At 42.2% G+C, this 17,067-nt stretch overlaps 1 pseudogene; it reads right to left on the bottom strand.

The window, feature by feature from the left end:
- Nucleotides 1–16,269: 16,269 nt before the first annotated feature.
- Nucleotides 16,270–16,745, bottom strand: LOC147005656 (large ribosomal subunit protein eL21 pseudogene; annotated as a pseudogene).
- Nucleotides 16,746–17,067: the final 322 nt, after the last annotated feature.

Here is a 17,067-nt window from a genome sequence, read left to right as displayed (position 1 = left end):
GAACTTCTAGGCAGGGTAACATCACAGAATTTGCCCAAGGTCACATGTCTGCTGAGTGGCTGGGTTGGGACTGACTCCTAAGTGTACTCTCCTGGCCACCATACTGTGTCTTTATCTTTTCACAGTTTCCATGGAAGTCCTTTTTTGACTATTTCCTGTTGGGGGTCAAACTTGTTAGATTAGATTATTAGACTATTATTGCATATCTATATGAGGGATGGAATTCCCCCCACTCCCAACTTCCTAAGTCATCTTAATGCACTGGATAAAGAGCTTGAGCTGCCACACACACGCCATCTATTGTATGGTGTATGTGTGTGTGTTCCTCGTCAAGTCTTTCTGTTGGAGTATGGATAACCTATTGTCTCAAGTCATAGCCAAGCTCTGATGAGGTAGAATTCAAACTCTAATGTAAAAGTCAGGCGCTGGTCTAAGATGCCTAACAAAGTTAGCATCTGCTCCGAGGGCATCCTAGGAGTTAATGCATTCAGAGGGGGGGAGGGGATGGGAAACTCAGGGAGACTGGGAAACTCAGCTAAGGAGAAGCCAAGAGTCATCACAGCATGAAGCAAAAACAAACAAACAAACGAAGCGACACACCCCTGCATCCTCTCCACAGAGCCTGCAAAGCCAGAAGAAGTTCACTGCACATTGGTCTTGCCTCAGACACCAGTAATCTTTATTAAGACATAACACCATTATTCCTCAATTGTCTTCTTCCGGTTGGCCAGCTGTGGCCACTGAAGGCAGATTAACCAGAACCTGATGGGTTTGAGCCCCTGTTCAACATCGCTGGCTAAATACTATAATTATACAGGGTGCTGAGGTGACGTTCATCTTATACTTAGACATGGTCCCAGATAAGTTCACCCATCAGTCCTCAGTCCAAACTATAAGTTGTAGCATGGGGTGGGGTGGGGGTGGGTGAGTGGAGGACTGGGGGGCAGGAGAGGAGACAAGCCAACATAACAAAACAAAGAGCCCCGGGGGAAGCTAACATTTCAGAAGACAGGAGGCAGCTCCCAGGAGTAGACTTTCAGAACTGTGTGGACCAGCCTTTCCCAGGTAGAGCAATTTCCATCCTCCAAAGCCTGAGCATCCTGCCCTCTGGCATGTAAGAAGCTTTCTGTTTGCCCGTTCTGTCCATGAACTCCTGATAGGATGAATTTTTCATCAAGTTGGAAAAACGATTTCTGTCCTATTTTTCCCTTTTAGAGGAAATAGATTCCCTTAATGTGAGTGTAGGCTCATTTCCCCTGTGAATTCTGACTGGGAGCACATTCCTGGATGGCAGTCTACCAAACAGAAACAGGCTTCTGGAGAATGGCCTAGTATTCTAAAAATTTTAATGACCTAGAAGCAAAAATATTTTTGGTCCTTAAGTTCTAGATATAAATGCTTAACTTCGGATTTCAAGGGCCAAGACTTCGAAGATAGGATAGCTGGAAACCAGCCAAAAATGAGTGATGCAGACAGTGTTTGTTAATGATTGAGGAAGAATTCCTGAAGCAGCTCACGATTAACTGGTTTGAAATGCCTCTCTCTAGGTCTTTGGAACTCTGTGGCACTATACAAATGCTTCCTTGCTTTAAAAGACTCTAATTTGAATGAAATTAGTTTCTATCAATCAGATTCTGTGTCCAGACTTTTTGAAGCACATTCAGATGCCTCTGCATTCTCTGTGGCCTTCCCTTACTAAGGGATGGTGTTACCAGCTTTCTCCTAGTAGATTCCTATTTGTCTGTCAAAGTGCACATGGGGGTTGTACTCTGGGAGGTTCAGTTTATCATCTTTCTTTTCCTTTATCCCAGTAATTAAATGCATCTTCAGTTTGGGGTTCATACTTTCTGCCTCTTTCATATCTCATATCACACTTAAAAATTATTACTGGATGACTGGTCATTCTCCAGCTAGCCCACCCACAGGATGATGGGCCTTTAGCCACAGGATACTGGACCCATGGGTAATCGTGAGACTTAAGGAATGTTGTTCTAAGGCAAAGGGCAGGCTTGTTTGGTGTTCCTAGCACTTGAACCTTTCAAAGTATCCAAGGGAATCGTGTTTTCCAACCTAAGCGGTTACTAGATGATGAGGTTGCTTGCTCTTGGGAGTGCATGGGAATTCTGTCTTCTATCTGCCAAGTGTGGTGGGGAAGAGAGACACTCAACCCTCACATTGCAGGTGCGGGATAGGCAGGAGAGATGCATCTGGGCGTGCGTATGTCTGTGCATGCGTGTGTTTGTGTCCCTGTGTGCCCATCCATTCTCTTGCTCTTCCCTGCTGACTGATGGAACTTGGGGAGATCAGAGCAGAAGCAGTCATGGGTTTTCTGAATCCACCTGCTATTTCTGCTTCAGAGACTGTGCTGAGATTTCTGGGACCTCTCCATATTTCTTCAGTTCTGCTTTTGACATTCAGGGAAGCTCCGCAGAGGAACTCTGAACTTTTTGGTGGTTGTGTATTTTTGTTGCAGAGGAGTATTTACTAGGCCCGTAGAAAAATGTGGCTTTATTACTTAAAAGCTGCCTTCTTTGTTTTGTATTATTTTAAATTGATTGATACTTAGACATATTTATGGAGTATTATGAGATGTTTAAATGTGTCCATACATTAGGAGTTGATCAAATCAGGCTAATTAACATATTTTCTCAAATATCATTTCTTCATAGTGCCAATTCTAAAATATCTACAACAGAGGCACAAACAGACAAGTGGGACTGAATTAAACCAAAAAGTTTCCTCCTGGCAAAAAAAAAAAAAAGAAAGAAAAGAAAAGAAAAAGAAAAAGAAAACAAAACAAATAACCCACCTCCTCCAAAAACAACCCATAACCTAAGCCCAAACAAACAAACAAACCCCCAAAACTAGCAGAATAAAGAATGACCCACAGACTGGGAGAAAATGTTTGCAAATTACAAAGTATATAAGGGGTTAATATACAAACTTCTCAACAAGGACGAAAATGTTAAATATGAAAATAGACAAAGGACGAACATAGAACATCCACAAGGGTCAGTGGGCGACTGAAAAAAAGGAGTAACATCAAGTGACTCAGGAGGAATTGGGTCTAAGGTCGGAAGACCACACATCGAAAACCTGGCAACTGAACAAGATTTTGTTTGAAACAAAAAGGGCCGTGGATGGTTGAGTGCCCAGAACCACTAAACAATTGCAGCAAAACTCTTTCCCTCAGAATGGAACCACAGGGTTGACAAGATAGATTAGCGGTAAAGGTCCTGGCCACCAAGGCTGACATGTTCACACCCCAGGACCCAGATGAAGGGAGGGAATCAACTTCAAGAAGTTGACTTCTGATGCCACACCTATGTTGGCTGTTCATATGTGTGATCCACCCCTCATGAAATAAATCCATTTAAAAAGTGGAATCACATACACACAGAGGAGTGCTTATGAGTCTGGGGGTATTCCATGAATGATTTCAAAGAAACTCAGGTAACAGGACATAAAGCCTTTATAAGGCAAGTTCCAGTCACAAGAGGACTGCTACTTGACGGAAGGTCGGGAAGAATATTTCAGTCAGAAAAAAAAAGCATATAGAAAGACGCAGAGGAAAGAAGGTCCTGACCCATAGAGACACGGGCAAGAAAACTGAAGATGGGTAGGCAGGAAATCCTGGTGCTCAAAGCAGTGTGGCTCTCTGCAACCCTTTAAAGAGATGGGTGCTGATGCTGAAGAAGAAAGTCATTGCAACACATGGGATGGGGATGAGGCCAAACCCAGTGTTTAGAAGGATCACACAAATGATTGTACAATGGAAACAGAATGCAATTCAAAGCAGAAGGACCATTGGAAAGTTTCTGTTTGTTTCTCTTTTGATGTTTGCTGTGGTTCAACTGACTGCTGAGAAAGTCTCCGGGAACTAAGATGAAGAGTCAATGATATATGTGAGCAGCATGCATCCGAGTGTACAAGAAACAGAATTTGTGGGTGTTAAATATGGATGGGAGAAGGGGAGTTTGGAACTGGTTTGGCTTCCTTAGGGTGTTCAGGTGGCTATGTCTACAGTATTAGAGGTCTGAGGGAATTGCATCTTGGAAGAAAACTGAAAGTCTGACTGGGGAAACCTTAACACAGGAGCAGTGCATGAGCTGGGGGAAACAACTGAGCTTGTGAGAGATTGCTACAGAGAAACCAGAGTACTCACCTCTCCAGAACACGTCCAGGGAGTCAGCAAAGTCACTAGGAAGAATTGCAGAGCAGTAAGAGGAAAACCCAGAGGAGACAGAGCTACAGAAGCTGAGAAAGGACAGACCTTCTCCAGGGGAGTGCTCACCATCGTTAGACACACACACACACACACACACACACACACACACACACACACACACGGACTGTGTTAAATGAAGTAGTCTTCTGGTGATTTCTTAATGAAACTGTTACTAGTGACCAAGAGTTAGGTAAGTGAGCTGAGGTGGCCAGGAACAAGCAGCGCTTGTGTGTTCTGGACAGCAGCTGAGCTAGGGTGTCGTGTAAAGAATACACGAAGAATAGGGCTGACTTGGGGCCTCTGTTTGATTGGTTGGTTCTTCATTGTGCTTTACTATGCTCTGAAAAACATTGCATTCAGATACTGAAAAGATGGCTCAACATATAAAAGCATTTGTTAGGCAAGCATGAGGGCCCAAGTTCAGCTCACCAGAACTCATGTAAAAAATGGTGTGGTCATATGTATTGTATACATGTCATATATACTGGAGGTCATGTATATTATAATATCAGTGCTGGAGTGAGAACAGAAACAGGAGAATAGTTGAGGTTCGCTGGGTTTGGTGAGAGACCTTGTCTTAAAGGAATAAATTGGAGATCAACAGGGACAGACATTTAACACCCTTATCTGGCCTTTGCTTTTGTGTATAAGCCTACGAACCCAGACATACCCATGTGCATACACACCACACACAAGAGAAAAGAAGAAAAAAGTTAAGATGCAGAGCTTAATACCTAATTCCAAATTGATATTAGGCTCTTTAAATCAATCATCCAGTAACTCTTAGTGTGCCAAGTAGACATCTGTTTGCATCAATCCTGGGGTTTTGAGTAAGGGTGACCACTATTCAGTCAGACTAGAATCTAACTGTACTGGCTAGTTTTGTGTCAACTTGACACAGACTAGAGTTATCACAGAGAAAGGAGCTTCATTTGGGGAAGATCCAGCTGTAAGACATTTTCTCAATTAGTGATCAAGTTGGGGAGGTCTCCTTGTGGGTGGGACCATCTCTGGGCTGGTAGTCTTGGGTTCTATAAGAGAGCAGGCTGAGCAAGCCAGGGGAAGCAAGCCAGTAAGTAACATCCCTCCATGACCTCTGTATCAGCTCCTGCTTCCTGATCTGCTTGAGTTCCAGTCCTGACATCCTTTGGTGATCAACAGCAATGTGGAAAATGTAAGCTGAATAAACCCTTTCCTCCCCAACTATTTCTTGGTCATGATGTTTGTGCAGGAATAGAAACCCTGACTAAGACACTAACCAACGTTATCTGTTTTATATTCACATCACACATCCAGACATCACACCATGCTGTGATGAAATACCACAACTGAGAGCAAGCTGGAGAGGGAAGGGTTGATTTCCTCTGCTACTTCAGGTCACAGTCCATCACTGAATGAAGGCAGGGCAGGAACTCAAGCAGGAACTGAGGCAAAGGTGTGTCCACAGAGGGACACAGCTTATAAGATCTTTCTGTAGAGCTAGCTGTCACCAATCACCAGTCAAGACAATTCCCCACAGACACACCCACAGGCTAGTTTGATGGAAGCAATTCCTCAGTGTTCACCTCTTAAAATGTGTCGGGCTGACATTATAGACTAAGCAGCAGGCTTGCTGATGGCTGTGGGGTGTGTGGGTGCCATTTGTCTTCTCCAAACTCCCAAACAGCTGTCTCCAAAATGTGAACTACAGATCGGTCTATGTTTCCTGAATATAAAAACTATAATAGGAAGAGTGTTCTTAGCTTGGAAATGTCCAACAACCTGTAAAAATCTCTATGGAAAGATATAGGTAGGAATGAAAGGAAAAAACATTAACTAAGACGTTACAACTACTACCCTAAAGTGTTAATAAAACACCAAAAGGAATAGATGAAGAGAAATAAATAGATGGGTTATATAAACATTCTATCTTATGGAAGTATTTGAAGGGCCATTTGAATGACTAGTAATTATGATAGAAGTTTCTAGAAATGGTTGTGTTTTAAAGGAATACTATTGTTTTAAATTGCTAATCAGTACTCAATTTTCAATTTTTCATATTTATTTTGGAGCTTTTTCCATTGGAAGGAAAAAAAAACACTTAAAACTAACAAGTGAACAAAAAGAAAGAAAAGAAAACAAGATAAATAACCAGAAAATGAATTTGTCCCAAGTAGAGTAGTTTAGTTATTTTGTGTAGACTGATGTTTAAGAAATTGTATTCCATGGTAAATGCTTTGTTCACTTACCCAACAACTCCATTACAGCCATCTTGAAGGGCTAAAAGAAACAGGCTAGAAGTTACTAATAGGCTTTTTTATCTATAGATGATACAAACATAGGCCAGATCAGACCAGATTAAAAGCAGATAAATGAAGGTTTATTATGTTTATTAGGGTTCATTGATCCCAAAAAATTGGTCCAGGGAAGTCACACACTAGGGCTAAGGTAAGAGGGTTTTATAGATCTTAAACAAGGGGTGATGACATGTCAGCTAGGAGCTGGCATTGTGCCCATATATGAGCAAATGCTGAACCTCTGGGCGGGCACTCTTGAGTAAGTTGCAAGAAACAGGAAGGCCAAAGGTGAGGATGAGTCAGCCAGGAGTTTTTTCTGTGTCGTGGGATTGAGAGAAGCACAGATAGGGTCTCCCAGCTAGTGCAGGAGAAGCAGGGGTTCCATCCAAACCCTTTTTCACTTATCCTACAATCCATTTTAACAGCCTTGTTGGGCTAAGAGAAACAGGCTAGATGTTAAATCTAATTTCATTGTAACCTTGAATGTAGTTATTTTTTAGACTAACTAGAGAAGACTTGACCTCACCCTGTTTCATGAAAATAATCCTTATTTTTCTTTTGTGAACCTTTGACCTCTTGTTGAAGATGAATGTCTCCAATGACAAGCTCATTCAAGGCTTCTCCATGGCTAGTGGCAAGCTTCTGCCTGAGTTACCTGATGCTGCTTTGCAAACACATTCTGGTTGCTATAGTTTTGAGTTCCTATTAAGCAGCTGAATTAGCTTAGTTACTTCTGTTAGGACGAGGCATATCACATTTGGTAGAAAAATCCCCGGCAAGGCCCTTTCCCTGGGCAGGTATTCCATTTGGCTCTGGACACGGGGCTTTAGGAGAACATAGCACATGTGAGTTGAGACATTAAGGTCTCCATCCTGCTGCTCTCCCACCCTGATGGTGGCATTTGCCCTGTCTTCATCTTCCTAGAGTTGGCATTGCAGACATGGGTCACTGGGCCTGACTTTATTTTCTTGTCATCATGAATTCTGGAGACAGCATATGATTCTTGATTGTACACTCTTTTGTTTCGACTATATTTCCCAGTCCAGGCAACTATATGCCTGATGTGAATTCTTTCTCTCTCTCTCTCTCTCTCTCTCTCTCTCTCTCTCTCTCTCTCTCTCTCTCTCTCAATCTTGTCTCTATGACCAAATTTCCAACAGGGGCAACTTAATAAAGGAAGTGCTTATCTTGGCTCACATTTTCAGGATATTCTTCATCATGATGGGGAAGGCATGGAGTCTCCAGGTTGTGACTGCAGGATGGTGAGGCTGCTTACTCTGATCTCTGTACACCATGAAATAGAGATGGGACAGGAAATGGTGCCTTGTTATAACTTTCAAAATCCCCCCTCAGTGACCCAATTAATTTAGCAAGGCTCTACCTCTAAAGGTTCCACAACTTCCGCCGCAGCCATCAGCTGGGGACCAAATGTTCAAACACACAAGTCATTGGGGGCATTTTACATTCAAATCATGGTTCTGTGACAAGCTCTGAGGTCTCCAGGCAGAAGAAGGAAGCCATGGAAACTGGAGACAGCTATTATGTAGGATTAAAGTGAAAGACAGGACTGCAGAAATAAGAGATGGGAATCAACATTAGATAATACTGTCCAAAGCTCTCTCAGAAATATTGTGAGATCGATGGTGTGTTCCCTGAAGTGGCTGAGTTGCCTGTAAACAAAGCTCCTGTTGACCGGGGTTTGATATCTTGCTTCTTTTGGGTCATGGTGCTGCTGTTTTCCATTGGGGTGAGATCTGTGCTAGTGCCTCACAGCCTGGTATGTGAGAGAGGACTCTGCTTGGGTATAACCTGAGAAACCTCTGGGAAAGCCCTCCCCAGCAGCCATGTGGGAACCCATGTTTGATGGGCTGAATGGTAGAATGGGAAGAGAGTCAAGCCAGAGAATGTATCTGAGTGAAGCAGTAAGTTGAGGATCCCACATTCAAAAACAGATGAGCTGACTACAATAGAAATAGCCACTCTGGCTTGACAGGCTTTATTGATGGTCTGCTAATATTTTGAAAGGGCTCCTGAGGCTAACACGATATTTTTCTCTTATATTGAGCAATACTTACTGATTGAGATTTCCTAAAGAACCAAGCTGTGGCTGTTTTATATAGAGGTTGAAAGCCAATGTTGGTTGTAAGCAAAATTTACGATGTCCATTAATTAGCACTTCCAGGCACAATCAACACAGGTAAATTTGTAGTCAGATAAACAATGAAGACTTTAGTTTGTTTGTTTAGCCTGCGTGTGTCCTGTGTAATATTTGGAACACACCTGAGCTAGAAAATGCAGTCGTCTTTTGAAAGTTCTGTGTAACTGGGTACCCTGTAGTTTATGTACTGAGACTGTTGGTCTTAAGCACTGCCTTTGTGCCATCCTGCTTCTTTATGCTATGCCACTGAAGCTCCTTCTAACAATGGTCAATTTCTCCACTCTATTAAGTCAGACTGACTTTGTGATTTTTTTTTTTTTGACCCATAAACACAGCCAAAGAGACATTGTGCAAATCAGGGCATGCAGGCTGGGCTACTATGTGACTCCCATCTTTGCTCTCCTGGAACCCTACAGCTATGTGTGTCAAAGGCTGGGACTCAGTTGCCAAGAGGAGCCACATGGAAAGAGGAAGCCCCATTCTGATTACAAGAGGCCATTGCTGATCCAGAGCTCTTGGGAACCTCCAAATGCTCAAGACTTTTCAAATGAACTAGCTGAAGGAGCCAGCCAGCCAATGCACAGATTGCTGGTAGAGATGACATACTGGAGTTGAAACCTATCCTACTTTGAGTTAGTTTTCTTCACAGCAGTAGATAGTTGATATTGTCTCACTCAGGACAAGCCTTTAAAAATGTAAAATCTTAATACTGGTATCAAGTATAGTTTGTCTCCAACAGGATAGGTAGACAAACAGACACTCTCAACACAAAACGCAGGCCATATAAAACATTTAAGAACATAGTTATACCATATAAACAGGTTTGTATTGATAAAAGAAATAAAATAACTAGAATTCAAGAATAGAAGTGAAGGAACAATCTAGAAGTCCAAGAATGCTGGGACCGGAAGTCATGATCAGGTGACAGGAAAGAGTGAAGGCCAGAAGGAGACAGCTGTATTTCTTCTTGTTCAGGCCTGCTCTTAAAATCTGTTAAAGCTCATATGAAGACCCACAAAGCATGGTCTGGAGACTGACAGATTTTATCTAAAAATCAGTGTTACAGACCAGGCACTAATTCCTCTCAGGTCCCACAGTGCCCTCCTCAGGTCTACCCTGGGAATCCGGAGGCTCAAAAATGACTCCTGCCTCCCACCAGCCCTTCCTTCTCATACAATACTGCCTTTCTGAGCTCAAACAGGGGAGGCTAAGCCCAGTCCGGGTCAAAGCCAGGACGGACATTAAGTGGATTAAGCCCTTTACCAGGTTATTCACTTGTCCCATCTTTCCCAGGCTGTACTCAAATGCAGGCAAAGCCATGCCTATGCCTGAGGATGAGGAGGAATGGACAGATATTCTTAGGTAGCCCTTGATACCTAAACATGGTCAATAGTACTTATAGAACAGAAATCCCAAGTTAACTGAGCATAGATAGACTCATGCTATGGCAGGTTTTAAATCACCCATGACCGAGTTGCCTTCTGATGGTCTATTAGCTAGTTTTCTTGCTGCTTTGACAGATTCTCTGACAGAAGCAACTCATGTGAGGGAAACATTATTCAGGCCCATGGTATCAGAGGTTCTCACCTATCACAGTGGGGAAAGAATCAGCCAGCCCTTGGAGACAGTGGTTGCTCCTGTCGTGTGCTAAAGATAGGAAGGAGAAGGCTCAAGGCCAGAATCAGGGCTGACTATAACCTCAAAGGCTCATCCCTAGACACCCACTTCCATGAGTAAGATCCTAAAGTCTCTAAACACACGAGAAACAAGAGTTTGAAACGTGAGTCTGTGGGAGACATTTTAAATTCAAGCCAGAGCATCCTGGCCCTGAACAAAATAGACTTAGAACTATCTCATAATGCGAAATACATTCTAACTTCAAAAGTCCCTAGAATTTTAACAGTTTTAGTTCAAAGTCTCTTCTTAGACTCAAGGCAAATTCTTTGCTATAAGCCCTATCTGATCAGGGGCTGTGCGCATTACATACTACCAGTATATAATAACAGGGTAAATACCCTCACCCATAAAGTAAAGAATGGGGGCACCAGAGGAAAATGGAGTCACTGCAAGATGAAACCCAGCAGGACCATAGCTACAAAGGTCTACAGCTTTGTGTTTGGCATCTGGAACATCTGGAGGCATGATGTGAGGTTGGACAGCCCAACCTCTACATCCCTGCCATTTGTGGCCCACGTGTCCTCTCTCTGGACTCATTTCCACTTGGCTTTAGCATCTTTCCTCAGCAAATGCTCCATGTTGCTGGTATCCAACATCCTGTGGTCTCAGTTGCAACTTAGACTTCATCCTTAAAGCTTTCTGGATTGTCTCATGGGACCTCTTTATGGAGAATTGACCTTATACTTCTCACCTTCACAGGCTTCTGCTGAAATCTTGGCACAAGGTTCCCTAACCTCATGATTTTTGTATTCTGCAGGTATGCAAAACACTATGTGGGGGATAATTCAAATGTAGCTGGGTCTCCCTAGGGCTCTGTTTGAATGGTGTGTTCCTATTCTTTTAGACAGTGTCTTCTTAAGTGTTTGCATTTTTTACATCCTAGAACCATTTGTGGGTGGCGTGTTCCTCATTATTGCTTCTGCAGTACAACATCCTCAATTTCTCCCTAATGTCCTGATCTCTAATGATTTTTAGCATTTTGCCTCATTGGCATCGCTCTGTCTGTAGCATGTTTAGTATGCTCATATTCCCTTCTCCACCAAATTACAATTCTATTTCTCTCCACTCTGTTTTTCTTCTCTGTCACCATGAAACTGACAAAATCCAGTCACCAATAACTTTGGAACTGGCTAATTGTCCTGCTGTCTTGAAAATTCTCCTGTGAAGTGATTTAGTCCATTATTTCTGAATGTTCCTTCAGCATTTCAAGACACAGATAAAACAGATTGCTGGCCAGAATGTAGCATGGTTAGCCTCTAGTCTAACTCCTTACAGAGTCTTTGTTCCCACCTGAAACCTCATGAGCACAGTGTTATGTCTACATTTCTGCCAGTATCTGCTTTTCCATATTGTCCTGAGAACAGACCATTAGACTCAACTTTCAGCATCTTCAGACTTTTCTAGACTCTTCCATATTTTTCCCATGAACCACTTCCAAAGACTAAAGACTTTTCTGGCTTGGTTTACCACAGCAATAACCCCACTCTTGGTACTAATTCTTTGTATTGCTTTCCCCATCACTGTGTTAATGTCTGACAGAATTCAAAGGAGGAAAGATTTATTTGGACTATGATTTCAGAGGTCATGGTTCATAATGGTGGAGAAGGCATGGTGGTAGTAGCTGTAAGCTGTCTGACCTTGGAGTTTGTGGCTGTGACTGTTCATCTGACATGGATAGGAAACATTTAGAGCTGGCCCCAGCAGGAGGTATAATCTTTCACATCTTGCCCTTGATAGGCCATTTCTTCCAGTCAGCCTTCATCTCCTGAATGCTCCGCGACTTTTCAAAATAGCAAGCTGGTCACAAAGCATCAGAAATCAAAACCTACAGGGGACATTTCAGATTCAGATGAAAGTAAGGATAATTATATTTTGCTTCATATCATTTTCAAAGTAAATTGAATGAATGGAGTGCATTAATTAAACAAATGAATAAAAAAACTGATCATTCACATTGGGTGTTCAAGGGTTGTGATTGCTGTGATGAAAGGAAGGGTTTATTTGGCTTATATTTTCAAATCATGTTCACCATTGAAGGAAATCTAGGTAAGAGCTCTATCAGGGCATGAAGAGGGTTGGGGCTGATGCAGAGGCCAGAGAGGAGTGCTGTTTACTGGCTTGTTCCTCATAGCTGTCTCAGTCTGCTTTCTAATAGGGCATAGGACCGCTAGCCCAGGTGTTGCATCTCCAAGTAATCACCAACCAAGAAAGTGTCCTACAGCTCTGTCTACAGCCCTATTTTATAAAGACATTTACTAAGTTCAAGTTCCCTTCTCTCATGACTATAGCTTGTGTTAACTTGACAGAAAAACTAGCCAGCACATTGCGGAAAATTCGGGTTCTGCACAATCTTCTGTTGAGTTTATAAAGTGAAAGATTGCTGCACTCAGACCTGGATCTATTCTGATGCATAAAACCAAATCCACTACAATTATGTATGTACAGGCATGAATGGCATCGGCTTAGGAATGAAACTTTATGCCCAAAGTAGAGTGAACAAGCATTTCTACCGCTGAACCCAGCATTGGAGCTTTAATTTTAAGACAGCATCTGCCATATGTAATTCATCCTATTGGTTTCAGTTGGGTTTTATTTTCAGTTTTTAAATTTAATTTTACATGTGCTATGATTTTGTGGTTTTAAAAAGCTATATTTTTTGGTTTAATGTTCCCCTCACACTGTATTTAAGTATTTACCATTAAATTAACACTACAAGATGTTAGAATATGTTTTTCCTGTAAAAGAGTCCCTTGTAACTTAACCAGTCAACAGTTAGATAATGTGTTAAACCAGTATGGAAGTGTGGGAGTGAATTAAATACATGTGGTTCTTTCTTTTTTGAGACCCCCAGTGGGACAAGAGGAAAAATAGACAATCATTTAGATTCAGAGAAATAGGAAAGGAAAGAAAAACATCATACGACTGCGTCTTTTGAGAGACAGAAGCCTAGGATAATTCCGAAAAGATAATCTACCGGATTATCCCTTTTCATGGTGTCAGATGGAGCCTCATCTTTCATTTAGGAGAATAAGCAACTGTCCCAGAACCACTTCCCTGTCTAAGTTCCTTCTTCTCTGAGCCTAAGCCCCGCCCACCAGATTGCTGCCTGCTTCTGGGTCATGCGTCTGAGTGATGCTGTATGGTTTTAGGGGCAGGCATCTTGTCATAAGGCTCTGCAGAGCCCATGTGCAGGTGAGTTCCCACAGATGAGCTCCTTCTGTGAGTCACCTGCCACACGCCCTAGTCTGAGATGGTTGCCTTGGTTTGCATCTCAGTGTAGTCTCCTTTCATTTTGAGGGTTGAGTCATCTGTTGAGCAAAGAGACTCGCCCAAGCGCTTTCTGAGCTGAATGAACCCTCCAACCTGGAATCCAGGTGGTTGAAAGCTGCATAAGAAACATGAGAGGGAAAAAAATACCCTTTATTCCAAGGTTTTAATCTGTTTAAGAGTTGATTGCTGTACAACACTCATGACATTTCCTTCATCCACTTGATTTCCAAATGGCTATGCATTTGTCATTTGGGGGACCTGTCTGAGCTGACCTGAAAAGACCACATTGGACTTGACAAAAGACCCTACATACTTGGAGGATGGAGGAGAAACTCTGTGATCTGAGGCCAAGCATAGTTTTAGGAAGTGTCCCAGCTCTGTCTTGGTCAGACACAGAGGTAGAAATGGCTTCCTTTCTCCTGTATTAGTTCCCTGTCTCATCCATGAGCCTGGATGACTGACCGAGTGACTGAAGAGAAGTTTGCATTGATGGTTCAGGATATACACAGTCCATCTTGGTAAGAAAAGCATAGTGGTGGGAACAGTTGGGTCCATGGGGCTGATAGCATCTATTTACCTCTAACAAGAAGCAGTTTGGGCCAGTAGTATGGCTATGTTACAAGCTCCAGAGACCTTACCTGGTAGATTTCCTCTGAAAGCCAGTGCTTCATGACCCAAAGTTCTACCACTTCCCTAAAGAGATCATGAGTCAGGAAAGGTGTGCTTGAGGACAGAAGCCCGTGAGCCATTTCATATCCAAATCATAACAGGAATACTTTCACAGTTTCTGAGTCACGAAAACCTTAGATTTTCCTTTTATTTCAGGAATTTTAATGCAGGAAAATGTTAATGTATTTTGATGGAAGAATGAGATTGTTACCATTATCATTCATAAAATCTTTCTCTGCTGGCTAGTATGGAGAAAACAGATTGACCATCAGGAAGGTCGGGAGTTCAGAGTTGGCCTGAGCTGCATAGTGAATTTATTACAAACCTGGGTCTCTCAGTCAGGGTTACTATTGCTGTGATTAAACATCCCAAGATGGCTTGCTTGAGCAGCCTGCTTCCTCATAGAATGCAGAAACAACAGCCCCCGGGGCGGGGGGAGGGGGTATACACAGTGGGCTAAGCCCTCCCCAACAGATTTCTAATTAAGATAATGCCTTTGTCTGCTTACAGATGGGTCTTCTGGAGGCATTTTCTCAATTGAAGTTCCCTCCTTTCAGATGACTATGGCTTGTGTCAAGCTGACAGAAAATGAGCCCGCACACTGGGCTATTAAACAAGACACCGTGTCTCTAAAAGTCAACCCTCCTCTCTAAAAAACAATCCTAAACCAATCAAACAAACCAAAAAGAAAGGAAAGGAAAGGAAAGGAAAGGAAAGGAAAGGAAAGGAAAGGAAAGGAAAGGAAAGGAAAGGAAAGGAAAGGAAAGGAAAGGAAAGGAAAGGAAAGGAAAGAAGCAGAGTGAGATGAACTAGTTCTTGTGGTTATCTTTGGGGAGAAGAGAGAAAGAAGCATTCTAAATTTCTCAGTTGCTGGAGAGGTGCGCCCTAGTCTTGTCTAAGGGGCACAGAGGTCCCACAATATGGGAACACACACAGTACCACAGCTGGCAGATTCTTCGTGTTGTTTCCTCTTACATACCTCCTGCCTTTCCATACTGTTAATTATAAGTCTGAAGAAAACCCTCCTCTTTAATTACTGAAATCTTAGCTGTCCCCCGAGTTTCAATTTAAATGCTTCCTCCTCCAGGAAATGGCAAGGCCCCCAATCAGATACTCTACTCCCTGTCCCTGACTCCTTTGCTCTTGCATTGAACTTCTATGATGAGGCACATTGTTCTGTTGGGCGGAGCACAAGGCTGTCTTGAGGAGCACTCGAATGTGGATTCTGTAAAGCGTTACCTATCTGAAGGAGAGGTGGGTGTGCTGTAAAATGTTGATGAGATGAATTCATCCACAACTGATGCTTTCACCATGAAATTCAATCATTAGAGCACAGAGTTTTCTGTTCTTCCCAAGAGAAGTTTATGAAAACACTTTTTTAACCAACACGCCAGTGCATATTGCTTATGGCACCTCTGTGCATAGTGAACTGAATTTAGGTTTTAGTATCATATTTGAAGTTTACACTAAATGTGGTTAACTAAGATTTGATTGGACAGTTACTGTCTCTTTTAGTTGTCTTTAAAAAAAAAAGAAAAAGAAAAAAGAAAAATTTAAAAAATAATGTATTTGACTTTATTTTATAGGCATTGGTGTGAGGGCCTCAGATCCCCTGGAACTGAAGCTATACACAGTTGGGAGCTGCCAGTTGGGTGCTCTTAACCACTGAGCCATCTCTCTAGCCCCTTAACTGCCATTCTTAAAGCAAATGCAAATAGATTCCAAACTGATCAAAATGACACAGATTCATTAGACATAGCTAGTCAAACTGTGCACACTAAGAATTCTCATCAAGTGTCAGTTATATTGATGCCTGTGGAGGTCAGCCTCCACCCTTTCGAAAGGTGTGATATACAGCAGATTCATAAAACATAGAAAACATTAGCTATCAGAATCCTTTGCATCTCCCCGAATAACATCATTGAACAAAACACAGTATGCTCCATTTTCTCCTAATCTCTCTCGAGTCCTGGTTATTTCCTTTTTGTACACTAGGCCATAAATTTGTATGGAACGGGCTCTAGCAGCTCAGGCTCTTTTCTGTTAGTCCTCACAAAGTGTGCTTCCCTGGGTGGCGCAGGCTGGCACTTCAGCTGAACCCAGGTGCCCTTCTCTTTGGCTTCCGTTTTCTTCTGTTCGTCCTCCTTCACCCGCTTCAGGAAGCTGTCTCTGCTCTTTGAGTGTTTGATGTACTCAATCTGCACATTAATCCTCTTGGCCAAAATCTTGCTCTTAACTTGCTTGTTTACAATGATGCCCACGGCATGCTGGATGACATTGTAGACTCTTCTGGTTTTCTGTGGTAACACTTATGGGGCATTCTTTTTTGAACAGTACCCATTTCCTTGATGTCTACACTATCACCCTTCGTGTAGATTCTCATGTATATGTTGAAAGAAACAACTCCATGTTTCCTAAAAGGCCTAGAAAACATAGAATGAGTGCCCCTCTTCTTTCCCTTTGTCATTTTGGTGAGTTACTGGAAAATGGCTACTGCGGTAGAAAGAGTGAGACTATTTCTATTTTCTTTCTTTTTGTGTGTATGAAGGGCATCACAATTTGCCCAGCAGAAACCAGGGGACCAAACTGATAAATAAATAACTTACTAATAAAATTAAGATTTTATTAAATATGAATGTAGAAATAAAAGCCAAAACACAAAAACATGTATGTATTGAAACTGTATGAAGAAGATCAGGCATGTGATCTTTTCAACCATCTATTCATCCCTGAAAGGGAGCTCATGACAGTACCAATTGCATCAAAGTTCAAAATGGAGAACCAGTGAG

Source organism: Mus caroli, unplaced genomic scaffold (assembly GCF_978045245.1).
Source record: "Mus caroli unplaced genomic scaffold, Mus_caroli_1 scaffold_3, whole genome shotgun sequence".
In the NCBI taxonomy this organism is placed as follows: Eukaryota; Metazoa; Chordata; class Mammalia; order Rodentia; family Muridae; genus Mus; species Mus caroli.
This window is presented reverse-complemented; position numbering and strand designations above follow the sequence as displayed.